This window comes from Heteronotia binoei, chromosome 11 (assembly GCF_032191835.1).
Source record: "Heteronotia binoei isolate CCM8104 ecotype False Entrance Well chromosome 11, APGP_CSIRO_Hbin_v1, whole genome shotgun sequence".
Lineage (NCBI taxonomy): Eukaryota > Metazoa > Chordata > Lepidosauria > Squamata > Gekkonidae > Heteronotia > Heteronotia binoei.
In genome coordinates, this window is record NC_083233.1 from 34365490 (window position 1) to 34383821 (window position 18332).

The window sequence follows — 18332 nt, forward strand, 5'->3', positions numbered from 1 at the left end:
AAGAAACACCTGGACATTCTGGGCATTGAACAAATAACATCAGCTCAGCTCCAGAAGACAATGGTGCTTGGATCAGCAAGAATCCTGCAAAGAATCTGCGATTCCCATGAACTTGGGTAGATCTCAAATTGCAGGACACCATCTACCAGTTAAATATCATAACAATTCATAATAATAATAAACATTTAGTTGGTTCAAAGTATTATTATCCCTGTACCGGTTCAAAGCATTATTATCTGAAAAAGGGAGCTCTGTCTTTTGAAAGTATGTACCCTGGAAATATTGTTGGTCTTTTAAGGTGATACTGGACTTGAATCCCACTCTTTTACAGTGCAAATCCAACATGGCTGCCCATCATAAACTATCCTCATGCAGCAGATAGAGGGCCATTGAATCAAATAAGGGAGGTGAAGAAGGTCACTTTCAGTGCCATTCTAATCACGTTTACTCAGAATCCTACACAGGTCTATTCAATAGGGGCTTAGTCCCCAAAAAAGCATTCTTAGGATTGTGCCTTCAAACAGCTAAAATCTATGGGCCAATGTGTTAATTGAGTTGTAGAAGGGTACAAGTTGTAATGATAAGTTTCTCATTTTGTATCTATTGGTATGTTTACCTTCCGTAACCTTGAATACTCCGTAACTAACTAAAATCAGTCTCTTCATTTAACTTCCATCATTTGCTGAGAGTTTATTTTTCATGCAGAGTTCCAGTTCTAAAAAGCCCTTAACAGCAAATGACCGGAAAAGGACTGCTTGAAGGTTAATGTCTTTAATCTACATATCGCCTTTCTGAAAATGTAATCAGTGTAAGATCATGGAATGGAACTGACTTGCTTCCCAGTAAATCTGCTTTATTAGAAACTTGCATGTCAGACAAGTAATTAAATCTCCTCTCAGCTTTATTAGGGTGGGAGAGAGAAATCTGTACGAAACCCACTAAATTTCTGACACAAATGCTCAAACAGATTCCAAAAGTCCTACATTGGCTGAATGATGTTAATAAACCCAGATCAGTAATTTGACATTTCTGATAAGGTTTGGGATGGTCTTGAGATGCAGAAGCCTGCTTCCAGGGTAAGAAGATCACACTCAGTATAGCATGGAGAGAATTGTGCACTGATCCCATCCAAATGAGAAACCTGAATTCTGCAGTCCTTGTAACAATTTCAGTAGATTGATACAGGCATGTAAGACAGTGCTATAATGAGCAAGATCTGTGCGCAGGGTCAAGAGCTTGGGAGTGCTACTGGAGCCTTCCTTGACAATGGAGGCCCAGATAGCTGCCACTGCTAAATCCGCCTTTTTCCACCTTAGGAGGGCGAGGCAGTTGGCCCCCTTCTTGGAACGTAGCGACCTGGCAACTGTGATCCATGCAACGGTCACCTTGAGGATGGACTACTGTAATGCCCTCTACATGGGGCTGCCCTTGTACCGAACGTGGAAACTACAGCTAGTGCAGAATGCAGCGGCCAGGCTGTTAGTGGGACTACCACGGTGGGAACATGTACAGCCTAGGCTGCGGGAGCTGCAGTGGCTGCCAATTGTGTACCGAGTTTGTTACAAGGTGCTGGTTATTACCTTTAAAGCCCTATATGGCCGAGGACCTGCCTACCTTAGGGACCGCCTCTCTCCACATGTTCCCCAGAGAGCACTGAGATCTAGTTCCCAAAATCTTCTACGAATCCCTGGACCAAGGGAGGCCAGACTGAAAACAACGAGGGAGCAGGCCTTCTCTACAATAGCTCCCCAATGGTGGAATCAACTACCAGAGGAGGTGCGAGCCCTGCGAGATCTAAATCAGTTTCACAGGGCTTGCAAAACCATCCTCTGCCAACTTGCGTTCAAGATGGAACCCGGGTAATGACACCTAGCTATCCTATACATATATCAAACTGTAGCACTTTAATCTGTAGCCTATAATATTTTAATTGTTTATTTAACTTAATTTGAATATAATTTAACTATGTTTTAATTGTCTTTTATAGTAATGATTGTATTTTATTGTAATCGTGGTATATTCCATGTCCTGTGAGCCGCCCTGAGCCCGCCTCGGTGGGGGAGGGCGGGATATAAGAATAAATTTATTATTATTATTAAGATCATTGGTCCATCCAGTCTAGTACTGTGAGTGACAGCTGCTTGCTGCCAGGTGCCAAGACTCCACCACACAAGCATACTGGCCCTGCCCCCTGCTTCTATGCAACTGCCAACCTGGGAATACAGTGTTTACATGGTGACTGAGAATGTTCACAATACAGTGTCTCCACACAAGAGGGGAAGCATATGCATGGACACTTCCTCTGCATGTAGATGCCATGCTCACAAGCAGGCAATCTTTCAGAGGTACTGGGCAGGATAAGCATGCTCATGCCCGCACCCTGTTCATTCAGTCAACATGAAGGGTCATGTGTAGAGGGCTCAGGTGATGCAAAATCAAGCAGTGTGCATGCATATATGAATCAGTTCTCAGCTGCTCTATAGAAGCTTTTACACAAAGTGTTAAGCAAAAGACATCAGGAATGTTGATGCAGCTTAAAGGCTACAGACCTCTCCTCTTTAGTACTTCCCCAGTCCATTGCCTCATAGACAGCAACAATAATACCTTTCTGAATGCAGTCAACTGTGTTGACAAAGCATCAGCACAAAGGTGCCAATTAGCAGAGTTTCCAATGACAAGAGCAGCATCTTACCAAAAGGGGAAAAAAAAACCCACATGTGATTTAGCAAACTGAACAACTATTGTTTAAAATGTAATAAATTAGTAACTCTTCACTAAGGATATCAGCGCACATCTTCTAAACAGCACTTTTGAATTTGATGGAGGGGGGGAAGGCTGCTTGCCAGTGTCAACATTCTTTCCAGGGCTTCATATTGGGTAATAAGCAAATTAAAGGAAAGCATCCAAGATATTTTGCTTCATTTGGAGATTGTATCAAAAGATAATGTAACTGCCCAGTACATAAGTATCCTGTGCAGTGCCACACATGTATACAGCCCTCGCAGTCCCAACAACCCACTGTAAGGTTTTGCCCAGAAACTACCATAAGACTCCTTGAGTATATGCAGACCTTTGAGTATATGCCCAGAAACTACCATAAGACTCCTTGAGTATATGCAGAGTATATGCAGATTGATAGATCAGATAGCAACCATTATCAGCATACTATTTGCAAGACTGTGTCTTGCCAGACTAATGTGGATGGTTGGTCCCCCCAATAATCATACCTCCCAACATAACAGCTCTCCTCTTTCCCACGTCCACCAAGGTAATTTGAATTAGTTATTACAAAGTCTTTTCTCAGACCTCATTGTTGCTTTTGTCAGGGTCACATTCTACTGACTCATCCCAGTTCAGTTGGTCCATATCAGTGTTGCCCAGAGAGACCAGATTAGCGTTGCCTCCCCATGCTCCCTCTTTTCACTTGCAAACTAGGAACATCCCACTATACACAAAGCACTGAATGTTTAAGAAATACAATGGAAGTTAGTAGTCACGAATGCATTTGTAATATGGGGTTAGTACATCTGCAAAATGATGAGTTGTTAATGAGCAAAACTAATAATACCAGCAAACAAATAGTGCCATCCAGGGCTTTTTTTGAGCAGGAATGCACAGGCTTGGTGTCAGGGGTGTGTGGCCTAATATGCAAATGAGTTTGTGTTGGGCTTTTTCTACAAAAAAAGCCCTGGTGCCATCCCCCCAGCTATACTTGTCAGGAACCAGTTCCTGACACCCACACCCAGTAAAAGGGAGAGGGAACATCCCAATTGCAGTCAAATGACATCAGAGGTGCAACTTGTAGAAGCTGCTATAGCCACCCTAGGGGAAGAATCATAAAACTATATGCAGCCTGCTTTCCCATTTGGGAGCTTTTGCAACTGGTTGCACTGCAGCTGAAATGCCTAACTTTCCATCCCCAAGTTGCATAAGATTTCCCAGGATGAGGTTTCTGTTATAGTATATGGTGGGGGAGGGGGGTTGCAGCACTATAGTAGGTAATAAATTCCAACAGTATATAGAAAACTAAATACTGACAGTAAAAAATATGGAATACAACTTATTAATGGAAATTCAATGCAAAGTGTTGAATATGCTATTCATTCTCCCTCTCTGAGTTTCCATTCTATTTTCAACTATCTAGAGGTCTAAATGAACTTTATAGATTGGATTTCAGAGTAAAGGAACCATATGGGGCTTATCGTTCTTACAGAAATTTTGCAGTAGGTTTCTTGTTTTCCTAAGAGGTGCGTTTATTAACCTGAATTTAATTTACTTTTCCAGAGAAGGATTGCCCAGATCTGATCTACATGGATGGTATTTGTGAATTTTTATCATGCTGTGAATGTTTTCTCTAGCTGTGGCCTATAATGCATAGGTGTTTTCCCTTGCTTTCAACTGTGAATGCCCCTGGGTTTTCTGAGAATGCTTTTGTGCCTTTTTTTCCCTTGTATTGCTTCCAAGCCAAAGGTAATTTTAAAACGTACAGAGTCCCCCCCACACACACACCCTTTTGCCACCTCTCAAAGGTCATTCTCCCACCTACATCAAGGTCATTCCACCCACTCTGTCTTCCACCATCTTCCCCACTTCATCATTGTACAAGCTCCATTTCTCCTTCATTTATATTTTTTTAATTTGGGGGAACAAGCAACATGAGTCTAGTGATATGAGACTATAGCATGTCTTGGACTGCTGAATTAAACAAATTTAAATGAAAGGGACAAGTTTAAAAGGAGTTCTGTGAGGTTTTGTTCCCTGCTGGTATTGACTTAAAGGGGATAGGAAAGGAGGTAAATAGCAGCAAACTCAGTACAAAAATAAAAAGATTTCAGTGCTGCTTGCCAACAAAATAAAGAGGGAAATCATCAGTGTGAAATGAAATTGACATGAGATATAAAGAGAGAGACAGCGAGATGGGAAGCCTAAAGCTTTGAAGACATTTTTCCCTTTAATGCTTTAGTGAACAAAGTTGGGGGGGGGCATTTTGGCAGTCTCTGGAAGCTTAACATTAAAATGGCAGCTGAGCCACATCGACCTTCTGCAAACTGCCTAACTTAAGAATCACTTGGGATCAATCCAGTAGGAGGACAGAGTGAAATGCACACAGGACAGGCTCCTTAAAAACTGCCACTATCACAACCAGTGTGCAGGATCAAATTAGAGAATCACAAATAGAAAACCATGCAAATCTGCAAGAAAGGGCAGGATATTAACATTACTATGCAGCTGCACCAAGGATCGGCAAAAATATCCCCAATTTGTTTTTCAGTTTAATGGGACAAGACTAAAAAAGCTCTCCAGAGCTTCTGCCAGAGGACTCCTCCCTCATACAAATTGCAGCCCTGTGCAAAGTATGGTGGAGTTGCAATCAACTTTGCACAGACATGCGCACACACACACACTGCCACTAATCATAGCTTGCAATGCCAATGTCAATGGGTTCTACCATGCATTCTGTACGCTCAGTATGTTCACCCATATTATGAGATTATGTGACTTTTTTCCATTTTTCACTGTCTGAATATACAGCAGAGAATCCCCTAGTGCTCAGCAATATGGAAAATGGGCTTCTGCAACTGCTTGCCAGTGTCAAAAAAAGTCAGGTCAGTTTCAACATTGGTTCCCCCCCCCTTTGCCTATGTTTCTTTCTGTTCCCTTCCATTCAGCAAACTAACACTAAAATGAATGCACAAAACCATGAGATTTAAATGAAAAGCACTTGCTAAACACTACTACACAGCTGTGATAGGGCAATTGCATAAAAAAAATAAAGTTCAAGCTGGTTGATCTGCCATGAACTTCAGTTCACAAACCATGAACCACAAACCGGTCAAAATTCACTATGAACTTTAGTTTGTGAGCTAGTTTGCGCCCATCCCAGATGGAAATATGTCTGAATCCATGTAAGATGTTCGCACAGAAATTTGCTTCTGTACATGCGCATCTTTGGCCTATTTTGCCTAGTGGCATGGCAAGCCCTGGCTGCACCTTAGCATTTCAGCACTAGGATGTGCAATTATTGATATGCCAAACATCAGTCATGGATATGGCCAGGCATATAAATGAATAGTTGCTGGACTTGACCAAAAAGAACAGAACTAATCAAACTTTTCAGTTAAACATGGCAAAAATGGAGTTGACCCCCAGAACAGAATAGCCTTGGAGAGACCAAGAAACAAAGGAGCAACACAATTATAAGGTCTGGTGTAGATTAGAAGCCACCTAATCCATATCAATAGATATTTTGTATTGAGGTGAGGCCCATCCGCTGAAACAACTGAGAATGGCAAGAAGTTTCAACTTCCCCAAAGTGAAAATATAGTTCAAAGATGAGGTGTATTAGATGAAGTCCAAAAGATACTCATATGCATGATAAACTTCTAATCATTATTTTAAACAGACTTTGTTATAATACAAAATAGGAAGAATGAACTAACATTTTTAATATATCAAGTACCGAAATTCTGCATGGTGTATGAAGTTATAAGATAACTAATTAAACAAGGATGTTATAAGATAACTAATTAGACAAGGATGTGCATTCTTATCACCTGGGAAAGCTAGCTATTGTTAGGGAATCATTTTAAAAACCTATAAATATGGAAAGCAGAATTGATTGGGAGTGGCTTCTCAGAAGGGACTCCTTGCTTGTGACCTGCTTATCTTTGGGTAAGGTATTTTTATGGACTCATGTAATTGCTCTCCTTTAATTACCTACATAGAAGTAATTGATTGTATAATTTTCTGTTGAATTAGTCAGTGTTGAGATGCAAAATAATTATACTTTAATAAAATATTAAAATAGAAGCTAAGATTGTCTAATATTATCATTTGTGTACTCTGCCCACAACGAACCTAGCATGCTACTGAGGTATACCTCTGGTGAGGAATTAAATGATCTGATATAGGAAAGGTAATGAAATATCTGTGGTTTTTAAAGTGCATGCCTTTAACTGAATCAGGCCTGACCAGAGTTATGCAGAACATACCACTATGACCTTAGCCCCATCTAAAAGTACACTTGAAATAATTATGTAATGTCATGCCTAGCCAATAGCATCCTTGAACCAAAATAGAAATGTATTTATAGTGTGCTTAAGAGAGAGATGTATTCTGCATTTAGATTGACTTTGTGTGTTCTCTCTATATATATTATTTTTCCCAGCTGTAGCAATTTGTACTCAGCCAAGTGTTGAATGCCTATAGGACTTGTGCTTACTAAATATAGACAGATCTAGATAAATGTGGACCCTCTAAAAATTTCTGATTTCTCCAAGGCACCAGCCTTGCAGCAGTAGATTAACAATTTCAAGGTGTATACATAGAAAGATTGTTTTCATGTTCAATCTGCATATTTAAGCAGCTCTGTTCCTCCACGCGGTCTGAAATGAGATGCTAAATTTGCCTCAGATGTTTTTCCTGGAAGTCAACATTTATGATTCACCACTTTCAAATAAAAATGTGAGGCCTGGATTTAGTGATTAGGCAGTTTTATAATACTAACATGCAAACTGTTGACTCTTTGGGACCAAAAGCCAGTTCCAGGAACTAATGTTATTATTATTCAGTTGTACTGAACTATTATTCAGTTGTACTAACTCAGACTTCATGGGGAAGAGGGTTGTTATATCTCTGAAGCTCCGTGCCACTATTCCTAACACTGCATTTTGTTGTTTTTAAGGTTGCAGTCCTTTCTGCTGGAGAAAGTAGGACTATGTTCAGGGGGGGAAATTCCACAGAACTAAACTGTTTTGGGGGGGGGGGTGTTTTGCCTAACATCCTCTAACTTTCTTCTTCATAACTGTTCTATTCCTTCCCACCCAGGGCCAGCCCTGCCACTGGGCAAATTCGACAATTGCCTAGGGTGCCAGCCTTCTGGGGGCACTGAATTGGCTGCCCCCCATGTGACTCGGTGATGTTATCTGTGCAGGGAGTGAACAGAAATTAGCCTTGCCTAGGGTGCCAGACAGTCTAGGGCCAGCCCTGTTCCCATCACTTTCTCTGTCTCCCAGAAGGCTATTCTCTTACGGGACTAGAACTAAAACAGTATCAGTCCTGTCAAGTTATCTGTTGTTTGTTCATGCAACACCATAATGTAATGTATAATGGCTAAAAGAATGAATTGTGATTTGAGCAGGCATTGTTTCAAACTTCATTTTAGTTTGTATCAAACATGATACTCTCGTCTCTAGGCCTCAGTTCCTCAGCTATAAAATTGGGGGATGATAATTGGGGATGTCACACATTTCATGGTGACCATGTTCAATAGTCAAACCTTACAGTGTTCAGCTATAAGCTGATCTCGAGGCCTGTTCAGTTGGACACCAAACAGTCTGAATGCCTGCCAAGGAGGTTTGCATTGTGCATTTGTTTTGTTTTCCAAAGCTGCACACATGCAAAGACACTGCTAATTCAAACAGATTAGCAGCAACTGATGTGACTAAAGACTACATAGACAAATGCCAAATGGTAGGATTTTCTTCTATGACTGGTTTAAATTAAACTAAATTAGTCATAAACTGATTTTTATGATTGATTTCAATTGTCTGCCAAGAGGTGCAGCAAGGACAAGGGACCGCAACTGAGCATGTACAAAAAGTTGATTGCTGCATTACATGTTTAGGAAAAATACGGTGAAGCAGCCTGTTTAACAGCCTTAAAAAAAAAAGATGAACACAAACAGATGAACAGTCCATTAAAAAAAATCAACTCCCTGTTCACAATTGGCAAATGGGGCATGAACTGAAATCACAAACATTTGAGAATACATAATAATAATATTAGCTTACCTCTCAGAAATGTTGCAAAGATTCCTGTAAAAATATGCTTTGAACAAGGAAAGTGCTACATAAACACTTTATATTATAATGTTTGTGTGTAGGAATGGGCATGAACTACGAAAATGTGGTTTGGTTCATAGAGTACCACCCATTCATGAACCAAACTAGTTAGTTTGGTTCATAGGCTTGAAACCTCTGTTGAAAGGGTTTGGAGAAAGCCCAAAAAACAGCTGAGCTTCTCCCCACCACTCCCAGCTAAACAGCTGTTTTGCACTGTTTTCTGCATCCCCTTTAAACCTTAAAGGGACTGCAAAATACAGCCTGAAACAGCTGATGGGTAGGAAGCAACTGTGAAAAGAGTTATGTTTTGGCTGTCTTCTACAGCCCCTTTAAAGTTTAAAGAAATTGAAGAAGGCAGTGCCAAACAGCTGATGGATGGGCACTGAGGAGTGCCTCCATATCCATTAACTGTTTCAGGTTGTCTTCTGCAGCCCCTTTACAGCATAAAGATAGTGTGAAACAGTTGCTCAGCTGTTTTTGAGGTTTGGAGTGGGGGGGGGGGCAGAAAGCAGGGGTTTAAAGAGACCCTGGCTTTCTGTCTGCCCTATGCACGAACCAAGAACATCACTAACCGGCTCTGAAAGATCATGGAAGTTCGTGATGGTGGACCCATTGTGAACTTCTATATGGGAACCACAAACAGGGCAAAATTCATCATGGATTTTGCTTTGTAGTTTGGTTCATGTCCATCCCTATTTGTGTGTGTGTGTGTGTGTGAAGTGCTTCTGACTTACAGTTACCCTATGAACTCATGACCACCAAAACTCCATATTGTTAACAGCCTTGCACATGTCTTACAAACTGAGGACCATGGCTTCCTGGATTTAGTCAATCCATCTCATGTTGGGTCTCCCTCTTTTCCTGCTGCCTTCTACTCTTCCTAGCATTATTGCCTTTTCCAGTGATTCTTGTCTTCTAATAATGTGACTTAAGTACAATGGCCTCACTTTAGTTATTTTAGCTGCTAGGGAGAGTTCAAGTTTCATTTGATCTACAATCCACTTATTTGTCCATGGTATCCATAAAACTCTCCTCCGATACCACATTTCAAATCAATCAGCTTTTTTTCCTGTTAGCTGTCTTCATTGTCCAACTTCCACATCAATACAGAGGAATGAGGAGTACTACGACATGAATTATCTTGAACTTGGTCACCAGTCACATGCCTTTACATTTAAGAATGTTTCTAGTTCCTTCACAGCTGTCCTTCCCAGTCTCAGTCTCTTCTGGATTTCTTGGTTGCACTCTCCCTTTTGGTTGATGATGGAGCCAAGGAATAGAAAATATTTAACAATTTAAATTTCTTAAGCATTTACCTTAAAACTGTGTAAATCCCCAGTAGTCATTACTTTTGTGTTCTTGATGTTCAGCTGGAATCCTGCTTTGGCACTTTCAGCTTTAACCTTCACCAGGAGTTGTTTCAAGTCTTTGCTATTTTCTGCTGGTAATGTGGTGTCATCTGCCTATGTTCTTGAAACCAATTTTCACTCCATCTTCATCTAAATCTAACCTGTCTTTCTTTATGATACATTTGACATACAGGATGAAGAGATAGGGAGACTAAATACATCCTTGTCTGACACTTTGACCAACTGGGAACCATTCCATTTCTCCATATTCTGTCCTGACAGTAGCCTCTTGTCCAAAGTATTATTATGGCCCTTTGGAAACAAGGAATGTCTGTGCCTCCAAGGAGTATTCAATTTATATTTCAATAATAAAGGGAAAGAATAGGGAAGGGACAGAGAAGCAAAGAACTAACTAATCAAGGGCAAACAAAAAGGGAGGTCATTGCTTTACCTGATTTTATGCATAATGTCAAAGACAAATGCCATTGTAAGAAATCCTGAAAAAAACAATTTTAAATCCCTTAAGTCCCTGAAGCCTTAACATTTCTCTAGTGCCTATCAGGTTTTTTTCTTCCAGTACATAAAATCTCTCCACTGGGATTTAAAAAAAAAATTATCTGCCTGCTAGAAGAAGAAATGTTATCTTTTGCTTAAATATTCTCCCTATACAATGTATGACTAGTTTACAATGCCTACCACAGGAGATGCAACACATCTTCTATCTTCCTTCTTATATTTGCATTTAGAATACCTTTGCATTTCACAGAAGGGAAAAACTGGCAGTTGACATTTCTAAAAAGGCAACGCTCACCTGTTTTAGAGGGGAAATGGTGTCCAGAAATTAAGAATTAGCAAAAAAAAAAAGTTATCCTGAGGTCCCCAAGGAATCATGAGGTCCACCTAACTTAAGGCAAGGGGTTTAAGGCTGCAATCCTACATACATTTACTTGGAAGCCAAACCCACTGAACTCTGTGGGACTTGCATCTGAGTAAACATGCACAGGATTGGGTCGCAAGCAATTTTCAGAGAAGACTACCAAACCCATTCTTTAACTTTGGAAGTGATGTTATTGCTCTATGAGCCCAATCACTGCATTAAACTGATAACACATGTCTATATATCTTAGAAGAAAGTAATAAACCCAGCTGTGAAATGCTATTTCCGTAGTCTCTTTGAAGAAAGATAACTTTTTGCACAAACTCATTTTTCATTTCCACAGCATTGTCTTCTCTGTGCAACAGGATATAAGATGACTGTGCAAGCAACCTTAGAAATGAGCCCAGGCCTGCAATGGTGCACCCTTTTCACCAAGTCAGCATCTCTTGAGGAATGATTCAAAGAGGGAAACATTCTGTTGCTCAAAGAAATACTGCAGACAGGATATCCAGGATCAACACAGCTAATCTGCACAAAGATTCTTCAAAGGCAGATGCACAACTAATTTCCTTTGCCAAGCTGGACAATAATATTCCACTTAATAAAACATACATCATAATTTTTGTCTCCTGTAGCTAACCAATCCATTACAGACCCTTTGAACACTTGGGCTGTGTACGTGCTGGATTCATCGACGAAACATCATGTGCCGTCTCAAATCAGCAAAGTTTCAAATATTTGTCTGTTTTAGTGTAGGAAATGGGAAATGCTATTTCTGTAGTCTCTTTGAGGGAAGATGACTTTTTACACAAACTCATTTTTCATTTCCACAGCATTGTCTTCTCTGTGCAACAGGATATGTGCCACTATGATAAATGTTAGCAGTATTTATCATATTGGCACATGCTCAGAATGCACTAGGTTGAACTACAGTTCCTATGTTGCAGTGAAAAAACACATACTTGAGATCCAGTTCAGAACACAGACCTTTCTTTCTCACTGTTGTATGCATAAGAACTGCTGATGCCATGTACAAGAATTTGTGGATTGAGGCACTAACCTCAAAGCTGGCATTAGAAAGGGAACAGGACACCTCTGGCCTTCTCCTAAAACCATGAACAAAAACACATAATAAGATCAAAGCAGTAGCCCTTTCAGTGCTTCCTTTCCCCACAGTAAATCCTATATTAGTGAGGCTCTTCTCGGGGGGCGGGGGGAGACAATCAGCCAGCCCACATAGGTCTTAAGTGGAAGAGGAGCAAGACTCTACCTGCTGATTCTATTCTCCTTTTAAATGTTACACTCTTTGTCCTCTATCCCATGGTGGTTTAAGAACCATTGCCTTACATCACTGGGTAACTCACTTCCATTTCATGCTGTGCTGATTCAGTACAGTCAATGTACTTATGTGAGTGATATTTGCTTCTCAATGGCCTCCTCATTCCAGTTTAACTAAACTACACAGGGTTTTTCATTGCCACAGGTTGGTTTAGGGCCATGATTCTTGCCATTATGCTCAGTTTTCCCCCTCACTTCATTTAATTTTGTTTTAATCAAAATATTTGGACAGTTGCCCATTTCAGGTCAAGGGCACATTTCATTTGCCTCAAATTATGCACACCTAACTGTAGTTATTTAAAGTTATAATTTGTTCTGCCAAGATGTGCTATCATTAACTCATAGTATACAACTATTAGCAAGTGGTCTTCTACACAGCCTTTCTCCATTCCAGAATTTTTCTTCTCTCAAAAGATTCTGAAGTTGGATATATTTGAACAGACCAAAGGATCTAACCATGGTATTCTACAACTGACAAGTTTTCCAGAGCTGAGGTACCAGATGGTTTCAAAATGTCCCATAAAAGCCCTAGTGAATTATGAAATGCTGCATTTGGCAGCAAGATAGATATGTCTACCTATATCACCTCCAACCAATAAGATCAATCAAGTGTCCTTGGCTAACCTTTTGATGGCTTTACTGGAAGGCTTCAGCCCCTTTATATAAAGTTAACTTAGTCTGTTTTAATTCTGTTTTCCTTACTACCCATTCCAGAAGATGGTGGCAATTGTGCTGCCTCATCATAGGGATGAAGACTTGTTTCTTCAGCCAAGTCAGTTTCATGCCAAATGGCTTTTGTTCATTTGTTACGTCCCAGCTCCATTGTCAAACAGCTTGATGGAATGCATTTCCTTCTTCTGGGATGCACTCTGCCAGACTCCCTAAAATGGCTATTAAATCACAAGAGCTACATCATTCTGATGATGTGGTGCCTGCTGAAGTTAGACTATAAATAACTCTACCTGAGCAATTGCTACAGAATGGAAGACCAGAATAAGAAAGGGAGAAATTATATGTGCAATGCTGCCCTGGTCAATGAGCAGAATTGGCTTCTTTTCCCAGGCAAATCTGTCTCTTTGTTAACTGCTCAGGAACAAAGAAAAATCAAGAAGCAGCAGAAGATTTGTGATTCCTGGCAATGTATTTATCTAATATTAATGTCAGCATGAGAAGTATTCACCTTGGAGGAAATGTAAACATACATGATGGCAGGAGCTCTATGGGCAGACAATGATTTTCAGTTCCCTGCATCACCATGGGTGCTAGTCAGAGAGGGAACACAAGGTAGGTCACATTCAAATACTAATACTCAGGGGTTGGATTCAGCAGGAGCGCACCGGAGTGCAGCTCCTGAACCTCCAGTGGCCCCGCCACCTCCTCCCCACTCAGCCAGGGGTCTGCATGCACCTCCTCCCCACTCACAGATCCTGCAGTTGGCTTCTGGTCTCAGGTGGTTTCATTCCTTCCTTCCTTCTCTCTTCTTCTGTCCCCATCTTCTTTCTCTCTCTCTTTCCCCTTCCTTCCTTCCCTCCTCCCTTTCCCCTCCCTTCCTCCCCCTCTTCATTCCTTCTTTCTCTCTTCCTCCATCCCCATCTTCTTTCTCTCTCACTTTCCCCTCCCTCTCTATTTTTCTTTGTTGCTTTCTGCTTCCCCTCCACCCTCCCCCTTCCTCTCTATTCCTTCATTCCTTCTCCCACTCCTTCCCCCACCTATTGTCTTTCTTTCTTTCTCTCTTTCTTTATCATATCTTATAACTTTGTTTCTCTTTTATTCTCTCATGAGATCCTAGACCTTTTTTCCTACATAACAACCCCTGTTAATATTGCAGACTGATATCATCCCAGTCTGGAGAAAATGGGGTTCCCAGAAAACCAACTCTCTGCTATAAAGCTCCCAGGTATGCATTGCTGCAGTCAACTTGTTACTGAGGAAGGCTGCATTCTATTCCTCCTGAACATGTCACTGCCTGTTCCAGGTATGTGCTAGCACACAAACATGAGCACCTGGCACAAAGGTGTCAGAAGCCTTGGAGCTGCTGTCCAAGATCTAAAGAGTTACTTCAGGCAAGCCCAATGTTTTGTGGACATCTAGCAGAATTTGAAACTACATGGACTGCCTTTTAAGACTGTCTGGAAGCTTCTGTTGGTGAAGATAAATAGCTTGCTGGTGTAAGGAACAGACAACGCATCTCCCCCATTCTGCGGGACCTATACTGGCTGCCTTTTTGCTTCTAGGGACAATTTAGTGTGCTAGTTACAACTATGTAGCCTGGGATAAAGGTTTTTAAAGGACTTCCAGACCCTTATGAGGCGGACCATAAATTAAGAGCTGCTTTAGAGGCACCCTCCTATTGTGAGCAGCAGTGAAATCTAATAAGAATCATAAAAAAATGTTATACAGCAGGAAAAGGAAAGAGATTAGGGATGTATACCTGGGTGAAAAGATCAGCTTTTCTGGAATTCAGATTTTTGGGAAGGGTGTAAACACCAGTATTCTAGGTTATTTGTGTCCCCCAATACCATTTCACTATTCAATTTTGTTTGTTTCAGAATTCTGAAATTCTTCAGGTATATCATTCCCTATGCAGAATCTTTCTGGGGATCTAGAGTGCTTATTTTCAAGCAAGCATTTACCAAAATTGCTGGAAACTTAGTTATGCCCATCTACTAAAGAATCCCAAGTTTTAAAGAGATTGGATCAAGGTCTAATTCTTCAGGCCTCTGAATATGGTATCGCCAAACATCTAAATTTTCTCCATTGGTCCCTATGGGGGGAGGACTCCATGCTTTCTTCAGGGGAAAGAAAACAGTACTCAAACACACAAGAGAAAGTAACCACAAGCCAAAAGTCTTCCAATGCAAATAGAACTCATATGCCCAACAGAATCAACATCAAAACAGAGAATCCCAACAGAAGTATGGGCTAATGTGGACAGCCCACCACAACCAATATCAGATCAGAGAAGCCAAGCCAACTGAAGCAATGGAAACCACTGTAAGGCCAGCAGAATGAATGTCAAACCACAGGATCCCAGAAGAATCATGGCCAATATGGCAAGACCAAGAGAACCAATGTCAAACCAGAGAATCCACACCAAACCAATGTCACACCAATATAAAGATCTGCCAAAAAGACAGTGACAAAGACACACTATAAAATTGAAGAAAATCAGTCCTGGGAGCTGTAAAATACTGCCCACAAATATTTCCATAATATTTCAGGATCTATTTACCAGTATCATGAAAAATTCCAGACACTCTAATATAGCAAAAAAAAATCAATAAGGTCTTTTTCTGATATATATTTGGACCATATATATCCAAATGCAAATCCCTAAAAGAGATGTGATCAGCTCAGCTACCAAAGTATTATAAAATTAATATCTGAATGGTTTTGAAATGCATAACATGAGCTACAAATTGGAAACAAACTGTCAAATGCCTTTCACTTTCCTAGATTCACTAATCTTTCCTGAGTAAAGTTTCCCACAAAGAAACCAATCAACCTTAGCCTCAGATGAGATATGATTAGCCCACTACTTACCAACCAGGACAGTCTTGCTGCCATTAATAAACAAGCATTAGCATCTCTTACACCCACAGGCAAGCAAACATTCTCAGAATTATTTGACAAAATACCACTGAGTCCTCTTGGATATGATAAGCCACATATGTATTAATTCTTCATCAAAATGAGATGCCAGAAGTCTTGTATTTTTTTCCACAGCTTCATTATAAATAAAAAGTACTCTTCTGACCACACCCTTTCCAGCATCTGTTTGAACCCCTTCTGAACAATATGTTATGTCTGTGTGGCATTAGAAATTGTTTTTGAATCTCCTACAGTTCCACAAAAATAATTTCTCATGCAGTACAATGGATAGGTATTCAAGAATCAGAGATGGAAACCCTGCTTGGGTATAGAGGTAATTCTGAATTTCCTTGGATCCTAGCCATTAGATCATTATATCCAAATCAATCTAGAGCAAGGTCACTTGTTTTATTACAGATCCACTGCAGCTCCAAATGCAGTTGGGCTTGGTCCTCTGGTTCAACATTATGTATACAGACTACCGAGGTTACAGATTCCTCAGTCACCACAGTGCCACAGTCAGCACTTGATCTCACTCCCAGGTCCATATCAGTGCAGCAACTACTAGGTCATACTGCTCCAATGTTTTCCTCTGGCTCTGGAGGAAACAGAGATAGCCATGTAAGGTTCTTGTCATGGCTGTGACCTGAACAGAGGGGAGACATATGTTTATTTTAATAATATGTAAGCATGATGCACATGAGGTGCTCAAATGTCACATAGGTGTTCTCAGTGATCTGTGCAACAACCCTTTAAATAATACGTCACTAATATTGTGCATGTGAAGTGCTGTCAAATCGCTTCTAACTTATGATGACCTTATGGATTAATCACCTCCCAAATATCCTGTTGTTAACAGCCTTGTTCACATCTTGCAAACTGAGAGCCATGGCTTCCTTGATTTAGTCAATCCATCTCATTCGAGGTCATCTCAGGCCCATAGCTAGCAAATTTTAGGTAGGAGGCCCAGGGAATAAAACTTTAGGTGGAGGGACTATGGGACCCAAAATGACATCACAAAAGATGTCAGAATTTTAAAAAATAAAATAAAACCTTGGGTAGCTGACTACAAGATAAATAAAAACAAGAGAAGGAAGTGCTAGGGTGAAGAGGGAAAGAGGACAAGTGCCTGCCCCTCACTGCTTTTGCTCCCCTGCTGCTGCCAGTGGGACTCCTGGCCACTGCCAATCTTGACAGTGGAAGAAGGTGGAGACAGCATTGCTGCTCAATCAGAGTGGCAGCAGTGGCGGGTGTTGCTTGTTTGGAACGAAAGCAGAGATGGAGGCCAGCAGCATTCCTAGGAACAAGTTGCTACATTAGCAATGCTGGTTTTCAGAGTGGTGGTGGCAAGTGACAGGTTGGAGGGGCCATATATATGGAAAGTGGGGTTGATTGAAGGGGCCTGGCCACACACACACACACACGGTCCCCTGTAGCTATGGGCCTGGATCATCATCTTTTTCTGCTGCTTCAACTTTTCCCAGCATTGCTTTCTTTTCCAGCAACTTTTGTCATCCTATAATGCGACCAAAGTATGATAGCCTCTGTTTAGTCATTTTAGTTTCTAGGGAAAGTTCAGGTTTCATTAATATTACCTAGTAATATTATCTCTATGTTACAAGTAGGAGACCAAGGTGGAGTGACAGTGAACCTCATCCGTCTGTGATGTTCATGAGATTTAAACTGGAAACCTGCCAATTATCTATTCACATCTTAGCCACAACACCAACTCTGGACTCATGTTAAACCTGTTGTAAATGATAGCATGATGCCCACATCAGCTTAGAAAAATATATCCGTGCTGTGGCACCTCCAGCCATAAAATCATCCCCAATAGTCACCCAGGAAAGCAAGCAGAGCATATGAAGATGAATCACTGGGAATGCAAGAGCATTCAGAGACAACAATCTGGGAGATAGCACCAAAGGCCAGACTGATACAGGTTAATTTTCTGGATGTTAAAAGAGTAAAAAGCACTGATGTGAGACTCAAAATAGTTGGCCATGGTTTTGATTTGGGGGGGGGGGGTTGTGGGGGGGGGTGTTTGGAGAGCTAAAGGGAAGCCAGCCCTAGAGAATGATTTGCCTGCCACCTCTGGAAAGGAGAGAGTTAAAAGCAGCCTGTTGCACGGGTGTGCTGGAAGCCTTCATTAATATGCATAAATCTGTCTGCTCTCAGAGGGGGTGCTGTGTTCTAAGGTTACGTTGAGAAATGTTCTGTTTGTTTTTATTTTTTAGATTGAAATTTTGTACTTTCTAAAATTATACTTAAGGTGTATTGATCTATTAGTAGTGAGTAAAGTTTTAAGGAACTCAAACTACATTAGTTTTCCTA